This window comes from Delphinapterus leucas, unplaced genomic scaffold (genome assembly GCF_059928025.1).
Source record: "Delphinapterus leucas isolate spDelLeu-1000000601 "Yukka" unplaced genomic scaffold, BTC_Dleu_Yukka2 spDelLeu_asBTCV2_sq25, whole genome shotgun sequence".
In the NCBI taxonomy this organism is placed as follows: Eukaryota; Metazoa; Chordata; class Mammalia; order Artiodactyla; family Monodontidae; genus Delphinapterus; species Delphinapterus leucas.
In genome coordinates this window covers 3,324,495-3,348,981 of record NW_028322234.1, presented here as the reverse complement: position 1 = coordinate 3,348,981, position 24,487 = coordinate 3,324,495, and the positions used below count along the sequence as shown (strand labels likewise).

The following is a 24,487-nucleotide window of genomic DNA, read 5'->3' as shown; positions in this document are numbered from 1 at the left end:
ATGGAATCATTTGCATTAAAACATTAAATACAGTACATAATGTTTATTACAAGGTCTTTCTTTTACTTGTTTTTTCATGTATTTATTTATTCAGTTTACATGGCCTATACATAAAATCACTTTAAAACCTCTAAATTATCTCATGTCCATTAAATGGAAACAGTAATGCTAGGCCTGTTTAAATTACAAGAAAAAATCACTCTATACCAACAAAGTGTTTTAAAAAACCAAGGTCAAAGGAAGTAGTCTTGGGAGAGAGGCATTCCTGAGCTGGTGGCTGGATCCCAGGAGCTGCTGGGCGAAAGAAAGAAAAAGATGCTTTCAGACAGGAGTGGTTTGATTAGAGCCCAGTGACACAGCTAAAGGGAATTAATCATAATTACATGTCTCAACATAGTAAACCTCAAATGCAGTGTCAAGAGACAAAAAAAAAAGCATATGCCATGGCAAAAAGACAAAAAGACTAACAGCATTTATCGGGTGTTATTCTATGTTGAGCATATTGTAAATACAGTTTATATAAAGTTTAAAGTAACAGGGAAAATATTGCAAATATTGTTTAGGGAGAAATATTTTGTAAAAGAATAATATGGACAGTAATGATAATCACCAAAGTCATTCGAGGGAGTGCCTGGGAAAGGGCTGGTGGGGGAGGATGTGGGAGATTGAGCAGCAGTTCACAGAAAGCTTTAGCTATATCTCTATATCTGTGAAGACCTAGTCCATTAAAAACAAAAAGTTTTGAGGCAAATTTGGCAAACTGAATCTGTGGTGTGGTGAATATATGAATATACATTACTTTTTCCCCTAGGTAAGTTTTAGTCTATTTGAAATATTCTAAATGTTTAGAAATTTTAAAATTGCCCTTGCAGTTATTTTTGCAATGTGTTTAACTTAGCAGCTTTGTGAAATGTATGGCGACACAGGGTAAATTGCCCTATACTTAATATCTCCAGTGGTAACAAGGCATGATTTAGAAATTTCACCCAGAATTCACCTCTGTAAACTCTGCAGTAACGAAGTAGTTAAGTTCAGGACTTCTATATTGATCAGGATTGCTTTGAATATAATTCAAAGATTAGTGCTAGAGGAATACACACCTGTGGGAAGGCAGAGTGAACTAAGAGGACTCAGATCATCTATGGATTCACTGCATATTTACATTTTTATATGTTTACAGTGGAAAAAAGTTGCACAATGAAAGCATTAAGAAATATGCTTAAAACTTCCTGCTCAACAAAAAATGCTATAAACAAATTTAGTCAACTCACACACTGATTTTAAAATCATTAAATCTGAAGACATTGCCTCCATTTTCTTGAGTTTAGTTAGGACGCTTCTGGCTGCTTAATATGAATTTTCAGATTTAAATTGGAGTAAAGAGAATGAATGAAGAATATGTATAAAAAATTTATAGGTATCTTTAAAATTTTTTTCTATTAGTTTTCTTTGGTTACATTTAGATATCATGCCAAAAAAAAAGCAAGTACTAAGAATGGAAAACAAAGATTTTTCAGCTGAGAGGATTTATGACTTTATTATCAAATATGTAGTCAGTCATTCAAGCAACAGTTAGTTATTGAGTATCTGCTCTGTGCCAGGTACAGTTCGAAGTGCTGAGGAAGGAGCAGAGAACAAAGTAAATGAGAAACCCCTGCCCTCATTTTATTTATGCTCGAAGGAGGAAGGGGTAGAACTTACTTTCTCATCGTCTAGTGCCCATATACAAGGAAACCTACTAAATGGTAATTGAGAATCTTTGTGGTTTTGGGAAGGAAAGGGGTGGGGGGAGTGCACTGAATGGGATTTCTTGGATAACCGTAATTACAGAAGGAAAACACGCACTGGCTTCTCCTATTATATAAATGAGAACGTTTATAGTAATTTTCTGAGAATGGCATTCTCAAATGTTTTAAGTGCAGAAGGAGAATAGATGGTCGAGTCTGCTTTTCAGCTCTGCTATGACTGCCTGTTTTACTCTTTTTCCTTCCCAACTCTACTGAGCTTATTACTTAATTGATGGGTTTTTCGTTTTCTTTTTTTTCCCCTGAAGAGTAAATCATTGTCTTTATTCAGTAAGGAGTTCAAGTGAAATGTAAAGTCCTCTTTTATTCAACTAACTCTTTACTTTCTTGTTAAGACCTCCTGTGTGTGTCAGGCACGGTCCCAGGCTCTGTGTGTTCAGAAATGCACAGCTCCTCCTCCAGGGGGTCTGTGGTCTAACAGGCCAAATGCCAGTGCCAGTTGTCGTGCAGCATGGCAGGTGATCTTAAGGAGGGATAGACATAGTTCTGAGTGAGCAGTCCTGCCTGAGGTTCAGAAGCTGTGTAGCTGGAAGATTTTTTTCATTGTTGGGGCTTCAAAAATGAGTGATGGTTTGCCAGATGTGAAGTGTGAGGTGGACTTCCCAGCAACCTCACAACCCCATGACTCCCGTCAGTCACTCAGTGCATTCATTGCCTCAACGTGCCGTAGCTTCTGTATGTCATTCATTCGGTCATTCATTTATCCGTTGATTTATGCCATCAAATTTAGTATATGTATTATACTCCTTTTGTGGGCCATTTGCTAAGCAGTAGTGAAATGTGTAAGAAAGATGCTGCATTTACCTTCATTTTATATGTCAACACCAATGGCTAGAGTTATTGGCACGTAGGCATTCTAATCCAAAGATTTTTCAATTCAAAATATTGGGTTGGCCAGAAAGTTCCTTTGGGTTTTTTGTAACATCCACGGAAAAACCCGAAGGAACTTTTGGCCAACCCAGTGTGTGAGTTATTATAGTCAGATGGGTAACATGACTTGGTTTTGAATAGAAGTACTTAGTTATATTCTACAGTGGACAAGAGCATTTAGAGGTTATATAATGCATCTGATCATAGTATCGAACCTGATCAGAAAAACAAAGAAAACAGAATTCTTCTGGAGCTTGCTTTATATACTTGTTTCCACACAATCCAAATAATTCCCATTCACTACAATTCTGGGAGAACATAAGAGCACACAGCAATTTTAGGTAGGTTATCTTGTCGGTTCTGACAGCGTCCCTATGGATCATGAATATAGACTCCATGACTTTTCCAGAAACATAGGAATAGTATGTGGTAGAACTCTAACTTGATTGTAGTGTTCACTTCACCATGCCCATGAGAGAACTCTGAAATTCCTAGATGCCTCTCATACTTCTTTTTCTTCTGATATATCTTTTTATAGTTTTAAAGTAACGTTTTTTTCCTTACATAGCTTTCCTTTAACAAGAAGGCAAATATTTTCTTTTTTTTTTTAAGTAAAATAAGTAAAACAGTGGGGTAATGTAGCTACCAATATAAAAATGTTTACATTTCTAAAATATGGTAGATTTAGGGAACTGTGAACATAGCCATTTGTGTGTGTGTGTGTGTGTGTATAGAAATATAGCTTTAATAAATTAGATTTCGTCACAAATGCAAAATTATATTTTTTAACATATTGATATTTCACTTCATCATATGATATAACCACGTGCTGAAAATGAAGATGAATTTGGAATTTCAAAGACACACGCAAAAGTATAATCCATCAATGGTCCTCATTCTTCTTGGTGAATCCTTCCCTTTTAGGATATTTCCTTTCACTGAAATGACTGGACATAAGGCATGTCAATGCAAAACATAAGTGAAGAATTTAGAGAAGCTAAATTTTACCAGGGGAATAGATGGGAAGTAGAGATTAAGGAAGCAGGGAGCCATTGAAAAATGTTGGGTGGAATGTAGCTTAAGGGAGATGGGCTTTCAAGAGAGCTCCGAAGTCGGACGAGTGGAAACAAGAAAGTGATAGAGAGCTATAAGGAAGGGTCAGCAACTGTTTAGTAACTGTGCGCCTCTGCAAGACCCCAGTGCCTGGTGTTGTGGACTCAGTGGAGTTCTCAAGATTCTTGAGGTCTGGAAAAACATGTTCTCGTCAGATGAGAAGAAAAGATCTAAAAAAGATAAAGCAAGTCTGAGAGGTGGAGTAGAAATTGAAATTTAGGACTATTGTTGTCAGTGGCACACTATGAGCAACTTTTAAAAGGCTTGTTAGGGTAAAAATGCACTTTTTGGCTTTTTAAGAAAGCATACTATGAAGAAAGAAATAATTGATCATATACTCAGAGCTAAGCATAACTATTGGCTTGCTGTCCCTCCCATAACAACCAAAAATTGAGGGGAAGGGAGAGCAAAGATGCTGATCTTGTGAGCTTCAGATTGCCACAGCAGCCAGCAAACAACGATTGGACCGTGGATCAGTATTTCAAGCAAACAGTCTTGACTGTTTTACCAGCATAATCCCAGGATCTTCACTTTAAGCCAATGTTCTTTGCCCTAAGAGAGCGTCACGCAAAGCATTTGTTTCTTTGTGACTGAAGAACAATTAATTTAGTTCAACTCACTTTGTTGAGCATGTACTATGTGAAAAAACCATACCTAGTCCATAAATCGTAGTTCTCCATGACCATAACCACTGGAGGCTGCTGTTTCAACATACCAACAGAGGCAGTGAATCTTTAGAAGCAAAACAATCTAGGCCAAAACAAATTAGTAAAGGATGTCTGAGGGTAAGTGGTTTTTTAAATTGATATAAAATTTATATCCAGTGAAATGCACAGTTGAGTACTCTCTTCTACATGATTTTTTTTCCACCTTGAATTCTGTGAAACTAGTTTGCCCTGGTCTTTCTCCTACACCTTTGGCTATTCCACCCCTCTCTCATCATAGTTACCTATCGCTTCACTAAATGTTGATATTCCAATGTCTGACTCCTTCTCTTCTCAGGTTACGTATTCTCTTTATACTGTGTTGCTTTCAATAACCTCATCAGTATCACATCTACAAATCTAGACCCTATTTCCCATCTGCTCCATTCGTATATATCCAGCAAGCAATGGGACCTCTTTGCCTAGTGGTCCCATAAGCACTTTAAATTTGTCATGTGCAAAAATGAACTTATTGCCTCTCACTACAAACATGCTTTTAATTATGTTTTCATTATTAGCACTAATGAAAACATACTATTCAAAACAATTCAAGCAATCGAGCACTTTTGTGTGATAAGGGATGTGTCAAACATTATAAATCAGGTAACCCTCTTTTGGGAGAACTGATAGTTTAGCCATTTATTCACGCCAAACCTGGCCATCATTCTGGAACTTTCCTCCTTCCTCATTGCACCCACCCAGAATCCCCCCAAAATTTCACCTCCCCCTCATCATCGTGGTCCTTGCTTCTTTCTCTGGAATCTCTCAAATCTGTTTCTTTGTCCTTGTCAAAAATCTTTCTACTTTCTTTCCAGACTTCCACACAGGGAGTATTGTTACAACAGATTCAGACTCTGTTCCTTAGGCATAGAGGTAACGGAGGGATGAATTCTGATTGGAGATTTACTCATCAACCATGTATTGAGTTTCTGTTAGGCATAAAATAAGTCTATTAAAGTAGCAGAACAGAATTAGTCCGAGTGGAGCAAGCGAGCTGAGTGCTTGAGTAGTCGAGTCCCGGAGACCGGTAGCGCTTGCAGCATGGCTGACCAGCTGACTGAAGAGCAGATTGCAGAATTCAAAGAAGCTTTCTCACTATTTGACAAGGATGGTGATGGAACTATAACAACAAAGGAGTTGGGAACTGTAATGAGGTCTGTTGGGCAGAATCCCACAGAAGCAGTTACAGGACATGATTAATGAGGCGGATGCTGATGGTAACGGCACAATTGACTTCCCGGAATTTCTGACAATGATGGCAAGAAAAATGAAGGACACAGACAGTGAAGAAGAACTTAGAGAAGCATTCCTTGTGTTTGATGAGGATGGTAATGGCTATATTAGTGCAGCAGAGCTCCGCCATGTGATGACAAACCTTGGAGAGAAGTTAACAGATGAAGAGGTTGATGAAATGTCAGGGAAGCAGATATTGACGGTGATGGCCAAGTAAACTAAGAAGAGTTTGTACAGATGACAGCAAAGTGAACACATTGTACAGAACGTGTTAAATTTCTTGTACAAAATCGTTTATTTGACTTTTCTTTGTTTGTAACTTATCTGTAAAAGGTTTCCCCCTATTGTCAAAAAATATGCGTGTATAGTAATTAGGACTTCATTCCTCCATGTTTTCTTCCCTTATCTTACTGTCATTGTCCTGAAACCTTATTTTAGAAAAATTGATCAAGTAACATGCTGCATGTGGCTTACTCTGGATATATCTAATAAGCCCTTCTGCACATCTAAACTTAGATGGAGTTGGTCAAATGAGGGAACATCTGGGTTATGCCTTTTTTTTTAAGTAGTTTTCTTTAGGAACTGTCAACATGTTGTTGTTGAAGAGTGGAGTTGTAACTCTGCATGGACTGTGGACAGTCAACAATATGTACTTAAAAGTTGCACTATTGCAAAACGGGTGTTTTATCCAGGTACTCGTACACTATTTTTTTGTACTGCTGGTCCTGTACCGGAAACATTTTCTTTTATTGTTACTTGCTTTTTAAACTTTGTTTTAGCCACTTAAAGAAAATCTGCTTCTGGCACAATTTGCCTCAAATCCATTCCAAGTTGTATATTGCTTTATTATCTTCACGGTGCTATGTCCCTCTCTAAATCATCTAGTTTATTATCTGGTTTCCTACTTTATAGTCTTTCTCCACTCTCGTATGTAAGCTTGCTAAGGACAGGGGTGTGTTCTAACTTGTTCATTACTCCATCCTTATTGTGTAGATACAGTGGTAAACACACAGTAGGTGCTCAGGAAATATTTGTTGCATGTTAACAAGTAATCTTCCCTCCAGCCTTAAATGAGAGTTTTTGACTGGCGCAGTGATTCATATTCACCTCTGAGGATTTGTATAATACCATTATGAAATGTTGCTGGGTGTGTTATCTGCCTCATAGGGATATAAGGATGTTATAAGGATCAAATGAGATAATGTATATGAAAGTTACTTTGTTAGAGAAACAAAAACTTATAATAGTATTTATGATCACTCTCCTGATTTCACAGATGAGCAGATGAGAAACCTGGAGCCCCAGTGGGTACATAATCACCCAAGGGCATAGATATCAGCTCTTACATCTTCTGCCAACCATCACAAAGATGCTTTTACATATTTTTTCCCCTTTATGCTGAATGTCCCTCACTGAAAGGTCATAAGGATGACAAAGATGTTTCTGAAAATTAGAAAGGGAGGAGTAAAGCCACTTTTTGTTGAGAAAGAGTGTGCAGATCAGTAAAAACAGCCACAGGGAACATAGGAATGAAAAATTCAGGGTAGAATTTGGCCTACTGGCCCAGATGGGAATAAACTAGTTGCGATGTTTAATGTGAAGCTATAGAAAAGTTAATAGGTTTGTGAACAAATGTTCCAAACTCTCAGCTCAGGGTATGATTTCCCAATTCAAGAAACTTTTCTACCCTGAGGGTAACAAGTTTTACTCAGCTTTTGTGCAAAGAAACTGCCACTATTTCATATTTTCTTTTCTTTTTCTGTTTCCTTAATAAAAGTATTCAGTATTACTTGGTGGAGTTCTGCCCTATTGTTTGATATCATGACACTTTCTTCCAGGCAGTGCGGTGTCCTGTCATTGGGAGCCATTGGTGCTAACCAGAATGGTGTACAGTACCAGGGAGTATGCTAGTATATTGAGTTATATCTCATATTCTTATGTAATTCACAAACCAGCCCTTGAAAAGAACTCAATTTCGGACCCGTGTGATGTCATTTGTGGTATACTTAAGCCACACTTTATTTTTAATTTGATATATGCTCATTAAAAAACATTATCTTACTTGCTTTAGGGTCACACAACTAGTAAGTGAAGGAACCAGTCTTCCAAACTCCATTATTTGCATTTTTAAAAATTGTTTAGCATTTATATGAAGGCAAAAATTAACCTTCCAGCTCTGTTATCAATTTCTGTATCCCAGTGGATATACCAATGTCCTCTGAAGTTGCATAGCTCTGATTTGTCATGAGGTGGCAATGTGACAACACCTTGAATTGGATCTATGATGAATTCCCCCACCTTGGTGAATTTCTGAGGGAGCTGTCCAGAGCTGAGTTTGCTATGGAATGGCCACTGAGTGAGGAGACATGAGAACAGACTTCTAGGGCTTGAATATTTGATTTTATGCACATCCAGTCTTAGCTTCTAGCTGAAGAATCCTAATGTGGAACCCTAGGAGAATTTGCTTTCTGGATTTCAAATACAAAAGTTCAAAGCGGTCAGGTTCTATTTAAAAAGCCCACATGCAAAAGTAAGTGAAGTACCTTGAAATTGCCAGTGAAGAGGTCATCCTGAAATCTACAGAGTAAAAAAATGAGTTTTAGAGGAGGAAAATATGTTTTCAAATAAGGGAATGTATATTATAGCTTTTCAAATTCCATTCATTCAGAGAAAGTGAATAAACAGGGATAAAAGACCTTGAACAAGACTCTTTTTCATGTCTATTTAAATAAGAACTTTATTCAATTTGTGGTACTATTAAATAGGAATACAATATTAAATAGCTTAAAACTTATAGTGGTATTTCTTATATCCAAATATGTGAAAAGAATTTTATATAATTTTTTATGGCTCATTCTGAGGTGGCTCTGAAATTATGAATTGTGAACACTGTCTAATACTTTTCCCTAAAATATTAATAAATTTATACTTATATATTCTTAAAACTTCAAATATTATATTAAAATAATGTTCATATTATCATTTAAAGATCTAGAATGTAATTTCCCAGTCTTGATTTTAATTCGATTATATGAAAGCTGAAAATATAAGATTGTAACACTTTTTTTTAGATTGTGGTTATTTTTTAAAAAGTCATTCACCTGTTGAATCATTCAGTAGATATATAGTGGCACATTCCAAGCTGTGGTCACGTGGTTCCAGCCTCCATTAGACTTATAGTCTAGTGCAGGAAAGGTTAAGTAAACTGAAGCTTAAAATGCACGATAATAAGTGCTATGATGGGGTTGGTACAGCGTATTATAATCACACACTGCAGGATCCTCTTATTTGAATTTGGTGGGGGGGCTGGTCAGAGAGAGTTCCCAGGGAAAGTGATATGGAAGGTGATACCTGAAGTATTAGTAGAATTCAGCCAAGCAAAGAGATGGAGAAGAATCTTTCAGTCACAGTGAGCATAATATGTGAAAGTATGGAGACAAAAGAGGATGTGGTGTTCTTCGAAGAGAAGTTAAATTTAACTAAAAGTTAGAATTCTTAAAAGATAAAACAGGGACTGGGGATAATAAATAAGACTGAGGCAGTAAGCTGAGGTTGTACCATGGAAGCATGAACATCCTTCTAAGAGCATTGGGATTCTGTAGTAAGGTTTTAAATAAGGAAGCTGCCTGGTCAGGTTCACATTTTAGAAAAGTCATTTCAGTGTAAAGAAAAGATCACGGTTAGGTGAGAGCCTAAGTCTAGAGGCTGAGGGACTCTTTTGGAATCTGCTACAGTGGTTCCAGATGATACATGATGCTGGCCTCAACTAGAATAGCACTAAGTGTTGATGGAGAGAAGTAGCTGGAATCATCATTTTTTAGAAGATTAAATTGAGAGAGCTTCACAGCTGTTTGGAAGTAGAGGAGGGTGAGAATATGAGGTCAGGGAAGCTAATTAGATTTCTGGAATCTGCAGCAGTGGTGGCTGGTTCCACTTCCAAAGATAGAAAACACAGAAGTTTGCAAGTGAAGGTAGTGAGATCATTTGGGGGCATAGAAAGTTTTATGTTTCTGTAGGACTCTAAATGAAATGGCTAGCAGAAATTTGGGCCTGTGGATTTTGAAGCTCAGGAATGAGATGTGACCTAGAGATATAAAGTTTAGAACTTTTATCAGGTGGATGGTAATTGAGCATTTAGGAATGGATGATATTACCCAAGGAAGATGTTGAAGAGATTCTCAAACTTTGGGGTCAGATGAATTACCCAGGAGGTGTGATAAAATTCAGAATCCTGGGCACCAACTCCAGAGTCTTACTGAGTAGTTATAGGATGTAGCTCACAAATCTACACGCTTGACAAATAGAGTTCCATGATTTTGATGCAGATGATCCTCTGACCCCACTTTCAAGTAAAAGGAAAAGTGGATCTTGCATAGGAGCCTAAGTAGTATCAGCACATAAAAGATGGACAGAGGAGGAGGAACCCGGAAAGAAGGCTGGTGAAGAAGTAACCATAGGTGTGGAAGGAAAATTAAAAGTATAAAATATCACTAATTACATGGAAAGAGAATCAGTATAAGAGAAGGAATCATCGACAGGGCCAGAAGTGTTGAGACAGGAAGTAAAGATAAAGGCTGGAATACACCTACTACATGTAACAAAAAGGAGGTCATAACAAAGTTGGCAAGAATAGTTTCAGTAGAATAATGTGGGCTGAAGCCAGATTGCAGTGGGTTGAGGGTTGAATATGATATGAGGATGAAGAGACATGAAGCAGAGACAAAATCTTTTACAAGTAGTTAGAAGGGATGGAGGAGGTTGCTACAGCAGGATATGGGTAGGGGTGAATGTTTTAGGAAGGAAACAGCGTGAGTCAAAGTCTTATCTCACCCTTGGCCTGCTCTTATCTCTAATTTTTTTGGAGCTTTTCGTCTTATCAACTTATGAATGGATATATTATACAATTCAGCAATAAAAAGAATGTGTTGTGTGTTAAGTTTATGTCGAAATTTCTAAGAAACTACCAAATACTTTTCCAAAGAGCTGTTCTGTTTTACATTTGGATATTGGGGAGCAAATTAAGGTGCTGCTTTGTGTTTTGTGCATTATGGTTATGCCAAAAAATACTGAAATATGCCTGAATATTAGCCTGACCCCTAGTGGTGGTCCACATCCATGGGGCTAAACGTGGAACTGAGTTTTTTCTACGCTTTCCATCACATGAGCTGCCACTCCACCTCCATCATTTCTTGCAAACACATAACAGTAGAGAGATGGTGTAAATATGCCCAAACAAATTTAGATGGTGTACTGCGGGGTCCAGTGGGGCAGAAGGAGGGAAGTCCTTACACCCTGCTACCTGCTTGAGATCAATACCTGCTGTCATAGCTTCAGCATCACCACCATCCGGGGGACTTTGAGAAAAATACTGAACTTCATTTAAGCTCAATTTCCTCATATTTACAACGACGATTATAGTAATACCTACCTTAGAGTGATTAAGTGAGGTTAAATGAGATTGTGTATGTAAAGCGCCTAACACAGTTCAGCCCAGAGTTGACATTCACGAAAGAGCAGGTGTTCATATTTCATAATGATAAAAACAATCAATAATGTAGTCAAATCCTACAATGAAATTTTATTCATGATATTTTTTTTTCTGGTTCTCATTTGCTTGCATTCCATGTTAATGTTCTCTATTTCAATTGGAACCTCTTTAAATTTAGGACTGGGTTTTATTTGATAAAGATAAAAGCCACAACCATACCAACAATAACATCCTCTATTATTTTAGAGTAACTATATATCAAGACATTGCTAAAATATTTCTTATGTAAAATTTAATGCTGAAACAGTTTTATGAGGTAGGCAAAGATCTCAGATGGTCTATGTTAAAGATTTTCATCTGTACCTTTTTCACCCAGACCCCACATCTTGACTCCTTGATGTGCTGGCCCTGCCAGTGGCAATGATAATATCAGTTACAGATGGTTGATACAAGAAATACAAAGAGTATGTACAAAGTATTGATATTGATACTGATATTGATAAAGCTAGCTTTCTTCTCTTTGAGCTTTTCCATTCTAGAAAGCTAGCTCTCACCGAGAAAAAAAGCTACCTCTTATTTAACCCTTGAGAAACAAAAACAGAATGAACAAAAATCTATTTGCTTCTTTTATTACCCCAACGATACTAGGGCTGACTGTTGTTATTTTTAATTATTATGTTTCCAGGTATTTTTCCCCCGCACTCAACCGACTGATTAATAACCACATAATTTCTCTTTAACAATGACTTCTTCAGCTTATGTCAGAACAAATAATGAACATCCAGAACTATAAAGGACAAACCAGAGCATTAATCCTTATGTCCGTTATTCATTGGCCAACAAACTTACTAGGCCTCTTACTGAACTCATTTGCGCCCCTACGCAACTTTCAATAACCTTAGGCACAGTGGTCCCTTTATGAGAAGGCACTGTGATCACTGGCTTCTGCCATAAAGCAAAAGCATCTGTAGGCCGCTTTCTATCACCCGGGGCACCAATCCCTCTTATCCCTATGCTAGTAATTATTGAAACTATTAGCTTATTTATCCAACCAATAGCCCTAGCCCTATGACTAACAGACAGTATCACAGCCGGTCACCTGTTAATTCACCTAATCAGAGGAGCATCCCTTTCCCTATTAAGCATGAATCCTCCCACAGCCCTCATTATATTTATTAGTCTTGTTCTTCTCACTTTTCTCGAATATGCAGTAGCCCTTATTCAAGCTTACGTGCTCACCCTGTGAGTGAGCCTCTACCTACACAATGACACCTAATGACTCACCAAACCCATGCGTATCATATAGTAAATCCTCGTCCCTGACCTCTTACAGGAGCCCTCTTAGCCCTTCTCTTAGCATCCCATCTAGTCATATGATTCCATTTTAACTCAACTTTTTTATTATCCTCGGGCTGATTAACTAGTATGTTAACAATATGTCAATGATGATGAGACATCACCAGGGAAAGCACTTTTCAAGGCCATCACACACCAGTTTCATTCAAAAAGGATGTTGATATGGCATAATTCTGTTTATTATTTCAGAGGTTCTCTTTTTTATAGGCTTCTTCTGAGGTTTTCATCACTCAAGTCTTGCCCTTACACTTGAACTAGGTGGTTGCTAACCACCAACAGGCATTCACCCCCTAAATCCATTAGAAGTACCACTTTTCAACACCTGTCTTACTGGCCTCTGGAGTACCTATTACCCAAGCTCACGACAGCTTGATAGAAGGAAATTGTAAGCATATTCCTCAAGCTCTTTTGATTACAATCTCCCTAGTTTACTTTACACTACTGCAAGCCTCAGAATATTATGAAACAGCTTTTACAATCTCAGATGGAGTACACAGGTCAACAGTCTTCATAACCAAAGGTTTCCATGGCCTACACGTGATCATTGGCTCTACTTTTCCTCATTGTCTGCTGCCTGTGCCAACTACAGTTTCAAATCATTTCAGATTTGAAGCCACTGCCTGATACACTTTGTAGACATAGTATGGCTGTTTCTATACATCCCCATTTATTGATGAGGGTCTATTCTGTTTTTTCTTTTATTGGGGTAGAGTTGTTTTACAATGTTGTGTTAGTTTCTACTGTACAGTGAAATGGAGTTGAGGGTGTGTTCTTTTAGTATCAATTAGTTGTCTTCCAGTCAATTAGTACAATCTGAAAAGAATAATAAACCTTATAGCATTAACCACAAACATAGTACTAGCTTCACTACTTGTACTTAGCGAATTCTGACTTCCCCGACTAAAGACAGATACAGAAGAATCAAGTCCTTACAAATGCGGATTTGACCCCATAGGATTTTCCATAAAGATTTTCCTGGTAGCCGTTACATTTCTCCCCTTGATCGAGAGAAATTGCCCCCCTTCGGCCCCTGCCCTGAGCAGTCCAAACTAGCAACCTAAAAACAATACTCATCATAGCACTAATCCTGATCTCACTACTAGCAGTAAGTATAGCCTGTGAGTGAACTCAAAAGGGATCAGAATGACACAAATATGATAATTAGTTTAAATGAAAACAAATGATTTTGTCTCGTTAAACTATGATTAAACTCATAATTACTGAGTATCTTTTGCCTACATAAATATTATTCCAGCATTCACAGTTTCCCTTATAGGGCTATTAATTTATTGATCTCACTTAATATCTTCTCTGCTATGTCAGGAAGAAATAATATTATCATTATTCATTATAGCAACCCTAATAATTCTAAATGTCCATTTCACTCTAGCTAGCATAATACTCGTCATCTGACTAATATTCATAACCTGAAAAGCTGCGCTAGGTTATCCCTGCTAGGAATATTATCAAACACCTATGGCATTGATTGCATCGAAATACAAACCTTCTCCAGTGTTAAAATTACTGTTCTAACTATTATATTCATGCCACTAACACGTTTATCGAAAAGCAATATAATTTGAATTCACACCACAACCTACAGCATACTAATTAGTTTTGTTAGTCTTTACCTTTCTAACAGCAGCCTTAACTTTAATCTTCTCTGACCCTCTGTCAGCACCTTTACCAACTCGAACGGCATGACCCTTACCACTAACACTCAGAGCTAGGCAATTCCAGCTACCTAAAGAATCACTGGCTTGGGAAAAAAGCAAACAAACTGTCTATTACTATATTAATCATACTACATATATTCTTAATCTTAACATTCAAGGCCATGGAAATGATTCCATTCTACAGCTGATTTGAAGCAACACAAGTCCCAACATTAGTTATTATTACTTGATGAGGAAACCAAACAGAACGGCTTAATGCAGGACTCTACTTTTTTATTTTACTCACTAGTGGCATCCCTTCCACTTCTAGTTGCACTAATGTCTATCCAAAATACTACAGGCTCGCTAAACTTTTTAACAATGCGGTACTGAGCCCAAACAATATCTAACTTTTGATCCCATATTTTCACACGATTAGTGTGTAAAGTGGCTTTTATAGTAAAAATACCCCTTTATGGGTTACACCTATGATGTCAAAAATGCACGTAGAAGCCCTTATCGCCTGATCTATGATTCTTGCAGCCCTACAACGCAAACATGGTGGCTACGAATCACAATAATCCTGAAACCCCTAGCAAAGTATGTAGGGTACCCATTCCTTATATTGTCCTTCTAAGGACTAATTATAATGAGCTCAATCTGCTTGCACAAAACAGACTTAAACTAGCTCATCACATGCGCCTCCGTTAAGCACGTGTCACTTGTCATAGTAGCTCTTCTTACCCAAACACCTTCAAGTTCCATAGGAACTAGGGCCCTAATAATCACCCACAGACTCACATCGTCTATATTATTTTGCCTGGCAAATTCAAATTATCAGCGTGTTCATAGCTGAAACATAATTTTAGTCCGTGGTCTACAAACATTTCTTCCACTAATGGCAACATGATGACTACTAGTAAATCTTACAGACCTAGCCCTGCCCCCAACAATCAACTTAATCAGAGAACTATTTGTAGTAATATCTTTCTTCTAGTCCAATATCACCATTATCCTCACAGGGGCTAAGACACTATTACCGCCCTATACACTCTCTCTGTATTAATCATAACACAACGAGGTAAATATATGTATCATACCAACAATATCAAACCACCATTTACATGAGAAAACACCCTCATAACTCTTGACCTATTACCCCTTCTGCTCCTATAACTCAACCCAAAATTATTTGGGGACCTAGGTACTGTAATAGACTTTAACAAAAACATTAGGCTGTGAAGTAAAAGAAGCTTAAATCTCCTTTTTACTGAAAAGCTTAGCCTTTTCTCGGGTGAGCCTCTTCACTCTGGAAAACTAGCTCTTACCCAAAGCCAGCTACCACTTATTTACCCCTGAGAAACAAAAACAGAATGAGCGAAAATCTGTTTGCCTCTTTCATTTCCGCAAAGATAATAGGGCGCCTGTTGTTATTTTATTTTATTTTTTAAAATTAATTAATTTAGCTATTTATCTTTGGCTGCGTTGGGTCTGAGTTGCTGCACGCAGGCTTTCTCTAGTTGTGGCGAGCCAGGGTTACTCTTCGTTGTGGTGCGTGGGCTTCTCATTGCGGTGGCTTCTCTTGTTGTGGAGCACGGGCTTCAGGCTTGTGGGCTTCAGTAGTTGTGGCTCGCGGGCTCTAGAACGCAGGCTCAGTAGTTGTGGTGTACGGGCTTAGTTGCTCTGCGACATGTGGGATCTTCCCGGACCAGGGCTCGAACCCCTGTCCCCTGCATTGGCAGGTGGATTCTTAACCACTGCACCACCAGGGAAGTCTTGTTATTGTTTTAATTATTCTGTTTCTGAGCATTTTATTCACATCCAACCAACTCAGCTACCTCCTCAATGAGGAGAAATGTGGGCATCTGTGACCTCCTCAGACTCAGTATCTCACGAGCGTTTGTTACTCTGGAGAAGAGAAGACACAACACCAGGAATGGCCAGTACCTGATGATTATTCCAATCAGCCATTTGGCAATTTAAGATAGTTGCATTCTTTTTCCCACCCCACCCTAAGCACATTTATTTCCTTTTTTTTTCACTGTAATAGCTGAGTTTCACCCTAAAATAGTCAAAGGATTCTATTCACATTTTGTCCTTGTAGATTAATGATAGTGTTAAGACACACAGTTCCTTCATGGAAAGTAAGAAAGCGTCTTCTTGGCCACATGTGATTAGCACCATCCAGACTTCTGCCTCACATGCCTGGTGAGGCGTGCATTCTCTTCAGTATCCAGTTGTTTTTCAAGAGAGATGTGTAAATTAAAGTAGTGACAACGATGTTAACATATGTGTTAGGCAACAAAATAGATGGCGCTGATGCAGATGGTGTTACAAGTTGTATTTTCAACTTGGGTCTGCATTTGGAAAATATTTCTACTATTTCCTTCCTTCAATGTCATCAATTTTAATGGCTTCTATTCCATCTAATTTTTAAGCTGTAAATATATTCTAGTATTTGAAAAGGAAATCAAAACGATCCTTTGTAACAGAGGCTGAACCTAGTTTGTTTTCTCAGCAAAATTAGTCTTCAGTTTATATGTATCTAAATGCTGGATTATGAGTTCCCAAATCCGTAATTTACCCTAGAATTCTTCAGTTAATAAAAACCGATGTGAGAATAAGTTTGTCTCATATGATTATTAAAAAACCTCTGAGCAAGCATTTAAATATTAGGAGATTTCATATAAAAAATCTTCCTTTGGGCTTCTCTGACAAATCAATGGTTTCGAAATGCTTTCAGAGACCTGAGTAGGGCCTGGACAAGTCATACGCACTAACACTCTCCTATCAGCCTGAGAGCCCCTGGACAGTTTTGACTTTTGCTTAATATCAGTGGATATTTAGTCTACTGAAATATTTTAATCCATCTTTCCCTGTAGAAATTTGAACCTAAATTTAAAGGGGCTTTTCTAATGCAGTTCAAGCCAACAGGTATAATTCATTTTAAAGGTAATTTTTAGGACTAGCTTCAAAGTGTCTAGGCAAACATTTATTTAATTTCCTATGTTTCTGTAGAAATGATAATACCTAACAAATATTACTTACTCTTTGTCACATGCTGTGGTTTACATATCTCATATTTTAATTCTTACAACAAGCCGTAAGGTAGGTGCTAAATGCTATTATTAGTTTAACAAGGACAACCTGAACCTTCAAGAGGTATGTACGTTGCCCAAGGTCGCAAAGCTTGCAAGGGGTTGAGCTGGGAAAATCTTTTCTCTAAAATTCATGTTCTTAACCACTCACTGTCTTACTCTGACATATATGTTCTAAACTAGTTTCAAATGTATCTTTAAAAATAATTTAAATATGGATACTTTAAAACACATAAATATATAAATAGGGATATTTATATAAAGAAACATTTATCCTCGTTCTGAAGTAAAGGCTCCAGATACTCTCTGCTCCCTATGTCCCCTTTTAGGTCACAAAGGGACCTCTTTTTATGCATTGTCCACCAAAGGGGTCAGGGTTTGAATTCTCCCCTAGTCTTTTCCTTTTTTCCCTGTTGTAAATGAATGATGTATATGCCCTGAAGTAATTAGCAAAGACGCTGTTGTTCAGGTGAATTTTAAACTAATTAATCTGACCCAATTCCTGTCAAGAATAATTAGGAGAAAATATGTCCTCCCTGAGCAGCTCTTTCAAGCTAAGATGCTAAAGCACGATGTCTCCTGTGTGTGCACTGCATGTGCACTGCGTGTGCACTGTGCTAAAAGTGAGAGGGCTATTTACTTAATGGTTTTAGAGGAAATGCTAAAATGATACCTCTTCAATTGCCACCTGGGCATCAGCTCTTCAGTTTCTATATCTGAATAAATACAAGAAGCTGAACTAACGACAGGGATTCTGACATGAGTGATATCAGTGACTCCTTAAGGCATTAGTGGTTTGCAATTAAAACTTAAAAACTAATCCCTCCTCTTCCAAAAGGCTTTTGAATGAAGTCGCATGCCCCATTTCACAGCCTGTTAATTTTCTTATCATAAGAGCTATTCAACTGTCTTCTAACCCTCTCTCCCATCCCCTACCTGTCCTTTTTTAAATGTTTAGCATCCTTAGTAATCTAATTAACTGGTGAAATTTCTCATGTAATAACCAAGTCCTAAGCGGTATGTTTCGAGAAAGATATTTTAGGAAAAATCAATAAGCAAGCTTTACCCACAGATGCAGTTTGTCAAGAAGGGGAGATAATCTCTGGTTGCAATGACGGCAGGTTTGAATATGATGACGTTTGCTGTCCATGATTGTCTGGAGCCCTAACCACTGCTCTGTCACTGTATAGCAGCCTCTCTGCATGCCCTCTAACCTTGCCTTCTAATATATTAAGGGGCTTGTGGAAGAGGAGACCACTGGAGAACTTATATCTCACATCGCCACGCAGTTCAGAGTTAATAATTTCCTTATTAAACCTATGAACCCTTCACGTTTTGTAGTCCTGCCTGCCCAACCCCCTTCTAAGTTAGTTTCTAGGCAAACCAATAAACATGGAATTACATTAAGCTCCTTATTTCAAGGCTGCAGTTCAGGATTTTGCTGCATATTTGTTGGCTCATCTATGGAGACTGCAGCATAATATTCATTAATTCTGTTTAATCTTCAGTACTTCAGTGATTTGATTCTCAACCACATTACCTATGCCAGTTTGTCCATGTTTAAACCACCCCAGTGCTGTGATGCTGTTCTATATGTTGATTACCCAAAGGTTCTGTGAGCTCTAGTCTGGAATCACAGAGGCAGATTATCCACCATTTCCAGTTCTTGGTGATCACTCAGCACTTGAAGGTAACCTATTAGAAAATTTAAAATGTCAGCATCTGTCTTGAATGGCCAACATATCTGTAGCTGAATTTTAATAAGAAAGAACGTGCAGTTTAGGAATAGTCTGAAAAGGTAATAAGCATTTGCAAAAAGAAGGACATTGTTTGCTTTGACAAATTAAGGTTTTGATGTGAAAAAGAGCTTCTTGGAAATATCCCTTTATTGATATGAATCAAGGAATTGAGGTTTTAATTTCAAACTTACCCAGCACTATGTGAGAATGAATATTAATCTTCCAGCAGAACTGTTCTCTGTTTTGAATGTTGAATGTTTTGAGACATTCTCTAAAACACTCTTGCAAGTACTCTCTCGCTCTCTCTTTCTCTTTCTCTTCGTGTGTGTGTATGTGTGTGTGTGTACATCTACGTCTTCACAACCAAACAAAAACATAAATTAAATGTTTACTCTCTAGTTTCATAACATAAAGTAATCACTGATATTGGTCACACTGAAGGGTGGCTTGGAAAGGAGAGAAGTGAAGTCCTTTCAAATGCCGATTCAATATCTTTCCTTCACCTGCTTTCTGGTGGGGAAGGGTGTATAAGGCTGGGTGAAAAAAGTCAATTGAGTAGTTTTTGCAGGCTCAACCAAACTGTAATAGTTAATAATAGTTTTACTGGCAGGGTCTGGAACGGTGGTGCTCCTGTGTGTCGCTGGTGATGGAGGCTCTGCCAGGATTTCTCATTGTGCCCCCATCACTAGTGACACAGGAGCACCACTGTTTCAGACCCTGCCAGTAAAGCTACTATCCGTCACTGAGAATTTGCGTGCATCTGTTCTTTTTTTTTTTTTTTTTTTGCGTGCATCTGTTCTAACAGCTAGTATTACTTTTCACTTCTAAAAGTACCGTGAGCCCTGTGATAGGATAACTTGAATCAGTAGAACCACAGAACACTCTTCACTGCCCGCTGTGTGCCACATAGTACTGCAGATTCCAAGGATTCTACAGTCATTAAAACAAGAAAGGGCCCTACCTCCATTCAGTTGTTAAAGTAGCAGGGCAAACAGACATAAACTATTGCAATGAGTCTATTAGTTATGCACATGTAAAGAAAGGCAAAATAGAAATTCAATGGCTATGGAACACACAGTAAGATCTAAATTACTCTAGCAATGATGAATTATATTTTTTAATTTATTAATGCTTATTTCCAAATGTTAGTTTGTACAAACATAAATCTGGATTTCATGTTACACCGAGGGAACTGTGTACAGAGTAGACTAGTAGACTCAGTAGTTTAAACTGTTTCTTTCTTTTATATATATATAAATATATATATATGTATATTTATGTATTTATGTATGTATGTGTGGCTGCGTTGGGTCTTCCTTGCTACGCGCAGGCTTTCTCAAGTTGCAGCGAGCAGGGGCTACTCTTCATTGCGGTGTGCGTGCTTCTCATTGCGGTGGCTTCTCTTGTTGTGCAGCACGGGCTCTAGGTGCACGGGCTTCAGTAGTTGTGGCTCACGGGCTCTAGGGCGCAGGCTCCGTAGTTGTGGTGCATGGGCTTAGTTGCTCCGCGGCATGTGGGATCTTCCTGGACCAGGGATGGAACCCATGTCCCCTGCATTAGCAGGCAGATTCTTAACTGCTATGCCACCAGGGAAGTCCCTAAACTGTTTCTTAAAATAGGTGTGTTTTTTTTTTTTTCCTTTGAGCTATCAGGGTATTTAGAAAACATTTCACCTAATCCTTCTCCAGGTAAGGAGAAATGTCTTATCCAAACTAATAATACCATCATTTTAAATGAATGGAATATTTAGTGTATACTAGGAACTATGTTATTCTCTACTTTTAACCAATTTTTATTGTGAAATTTAGTATCCTTAAGGATGAGTCTATAATGAAAGATATGTAGGTCACTGATTTATCAAAAAAAAAAAGAAAAAAGAAACAAGACACGTATGTAATGCCACTCAGGTCAAGAAATGGATAATTGCTTGCTTCCCAGATTTGCTGAGCAGCCCAGCCTACTTCTGACTCCATTCCTTCCCCCCTCCCTACTGCCCTTCTTCTGAGGGTCATGATTATAATTTAGCTTTTCTTTATAGTTTTACACATTCACATGCACTCAAAAATGATGTTTTTTAGGGCTTCCCTGGTGGCGCAGTGGTTGGGGGTCCGTCTGCTGATGCGGGGGGCGCAGGTTCGTGCCCCGGTCCGGCGGGATCCCGCGTGCCGCAGAGCGGCTGAGCCCGTGAGCCATGGCCGCCGAGCCTGCGCGTCCAGAGCCTGTGCTCCGTGGCGGGAGAGGCCGCGGCGGTGAGAGGCCCGCGTACCGCAAAAACAAACAAACAAAAATGATGTTTTTAAATGTACTTTTAACTTCAGATAAACTGATTTGTAGTAGTGTGTATGCCTTGATGTCTATCTTCTTTCACACAACTCAACATTTGTGATAGTAATTCATGTTCTTTTTTGTAGCATTACCTTGGTCATTTTCATTCTATTGTATGAATGTATCACAATTTATTCTACTGTAAGTATTCTAAAATTAATCCATTTTAGAATAAATGGCATTTGTTCGTCTGACTGATATGAATAGCATAACTCTAAATAGTCTTGTGCTTGTTTCTTGGAACACATGTGCATATATTTCTATCTCCTAATTCTCAAAATTTGGTGTTATGCTATATCCCACACTCATGTTTCTGTAGAATTCAAAGATATATTCTTATGAAAGAAAGTTGGAAAGGAAGGACAGGCTGAGGTAACATAATAGAACCAGATGTACTGAATTGGTTGCCTGATTGCAGTCTCACAGATTTTTGGTTCAGTATCTAATGGGTTAATCTGGGTTCCTTCACGTGTCACTGAAACAAATGAATAGAAGAAGTAAATGATCAGTGTCATCTTTATCGTTACTAATTCTTTGTTTAACCTTTGGTAATATGGGTGAGATGCAATGCCTTCCTGCTCTTATGCTTGGTTCAACTATTTTTATTGCATTATTTCTGTTCTTTTGTCTAGCTAAGTTTTTCCCATCACAGAATATGCTGTTCCCTTTGCCTGAAATATGTTCTTATTGTAAAACTTTGGTCGCATGACTAACTCCTTTTGTTATTGAGGTAAAGCTGACGTACAGTGTTAGTTGCAAGTGTATGACCTAATAGTTCAGTATTTGTATACACCGCTAAGTGATCACTATAATAAGTCTAGTTACCCTCTGTCACCTTACACAGTTACAAACAATTTTTTTTTCTTGTGATAAGAACTTCTAAGATTTACTATCTTAGCTTCTTTCAAATATGGAATTCCTCCCTTCCTTCTCAGGATCATTTCATCTGAACTCGGAAATCTTCTTTGATAGTGCTACTGCCCCCAGTCACTCTCTATTACATTTACCCCTTATAATTGCTGTTAGTTAATTCATCTCTTTAATGGTTATCTTGTTTATAGTTTATTCTTTTTTCTGGTCCCTCCTTTCCCTGCCTTCCAGAAATATAAGCACCAGGAATCTCATTTCTTTTGTAGGACAAGTTAGCTACAGTATGTGGAACAATACCAGTTCATAATAGGTGCTCAATAAATGTCTAATGAATAAATGGAAGAAAGGAAGGTAGAGGTTTGGAAGGAGGCCAAGCAGTAAAGAGACTATTTGCATGTTTCAAAAATGCTGTAATTCTTCATGACAGGTGTAAAAGAGGAGATTTGTGGATTCAGGTCTTATAAGGAGACTAAGCAATCAAAGATACCAAACCATTGAAGGTTAGAAAGAAGCAGGGAGCTCAGTGTTTCCACACAGTGAGGCAGACTGAAAGCAATAAGGGAAACCAAAAGCCCAGGACGGTGTGTGACTGTCATTCCAATGTTCTATATATCTCTTTGCCAAGCTATACATACATGAATTCCTAACAGTCTGACTAATGTTCATCTCAAAGAAAGAATCTGAGTCAAAGTGACCTCAGGGTTACTAGCCATGGAAACAGAGGAGGGAGAGTGTGGTCATTAGATGCTGTTGTCAAAGAACAAAGGAGAGACAAAAAATAGAAGTTTGGTGCTCTCCCACATTGATTTGGAGGAAATTGGCCAACATCCAATGTGAGCAAGGCAGTTGGGTAACCCTGGGAGAATGAGTCGTCTTGGCAGGCTCTGCAGAAGTGCCTGCTTGTGTCGATCATCACTGTAATGACAGATACCAAGGGTCAATATTTACAAGGGTCCACTAGGATGAGTAGTAAGATGAGTCTAGGAGTGGTCCCCAGGAAATCACAGAGCAGTGAGGCTCATAGAAGAGATATAAATTCCAGGAGTTGACCAAACTGTTAGCTATAAAGGAAATGTATATTTAACACATGAAGAAAAGAGAGCCAAGTACTACTGTAGGCAGATCCAATAGGAATGTAATATAATACTTGTGGTTACAGACAGGGAAAATGTTTAAATATCTGTAGTGTCAAACTGCCATATATTAACGCTTTAGTCAAACACGGTTTCTACCCATTTAGGCTATCTTCCTTCCCTGCCAAAGATGGCAACTTTCATTTTACCATGTTAGTGAGTAAGGGAAATGACTCATTTTACAGACAACTTGGCAAGACTATAAGTAAGAAAAGGAGGGCATGAACTGTGTCCTGTAGGTAACAAAATGCTTTTCTAAAGTCATTGCTGGGGAAATAGTAAAACATTACAACCCAGGAAGTCCAGGTAAATTATATGAGAGAGTAGTCAGTAGATGTCACAGGGGAAAAATACAAGCATTTCTGAGAGGAAAAGTAAAAGGCTTTGATGTGATGTCTCTGACACCTAAGTGGAGCAGAGAATCTGAGGCAGAGATCCATGCCTCTCATTTGTGAGAGCTCGAATAGGGAGGGTTGTGCTGAGTAATTTTGCTTGGCAATGAACTTAATACCTCCCTCCTCTTCCCCTCCCCCCCAAAAAAGCAAAATTAAACTAGGTAGCAGAGGTAGATCATCTCCCTCCTAAAGCCGACTCAGCATTCCACAGCATTTATACATCAAATTCCAAGAACTAGGCTATAAAATGTGGAGTTCATTTTGCCACCTTGCAAAAGGAGCTTCAGCTTCTCATTTCTCTTACCTTGTGATGAGGAGGCCTTGAATGGGTCGTTCCTGAGGACCAAAGAGACCCAAAGAGTGATAATGGCATCCCAACCTTGATCTCTGTCTCCCCTAAGAACTGCCAAGCCCTGTGGGCCTTGAGGAATTTTCTGTTTCTCCCCCAATCTCTAGGAACAAAGGTGTGACTGACTCTTTCAACTGAGTGACTCTCAAGGATCTGTAGAGAATGAACTCTTTCATTAAAGTAGCACATTAAATCCCAATGCTAAGAGGAGAAGCCAGTCTCAGTACAACCCTATGAAACATCTTATTCTCTAGTCTAGGGGTAAGGCAATGAAAATTCTCAGTTCCTGCCTCACTTAGAGGTAGTACAGGTCAGAACTTCCCTGGTGGTGCAGTGGTTAAGAATCCGCCTACC

At 38.3% G+C, this 24,487-nt stretch overlaps 1 long non-coding RNA gene and 1 pseudogene across 5 annotated transcripts in view; both read left to right on the top strand.

The window, feature by feature from the left end:
- LOC149744037 (uncharacterized) overlaps positions 1 to 24,487 on the top strand; it is a 102,334-nt gene that overhangs the window by 61,254 nt on the left and 16,593 nt on the right. The gene's annotated exons all lie outside the window — the stretch shown is intronic.
- On the top strand, positions 4,942 to 8,082 carry LOC149744038 (calmodulin pseudogene; annotated as a pseudogene).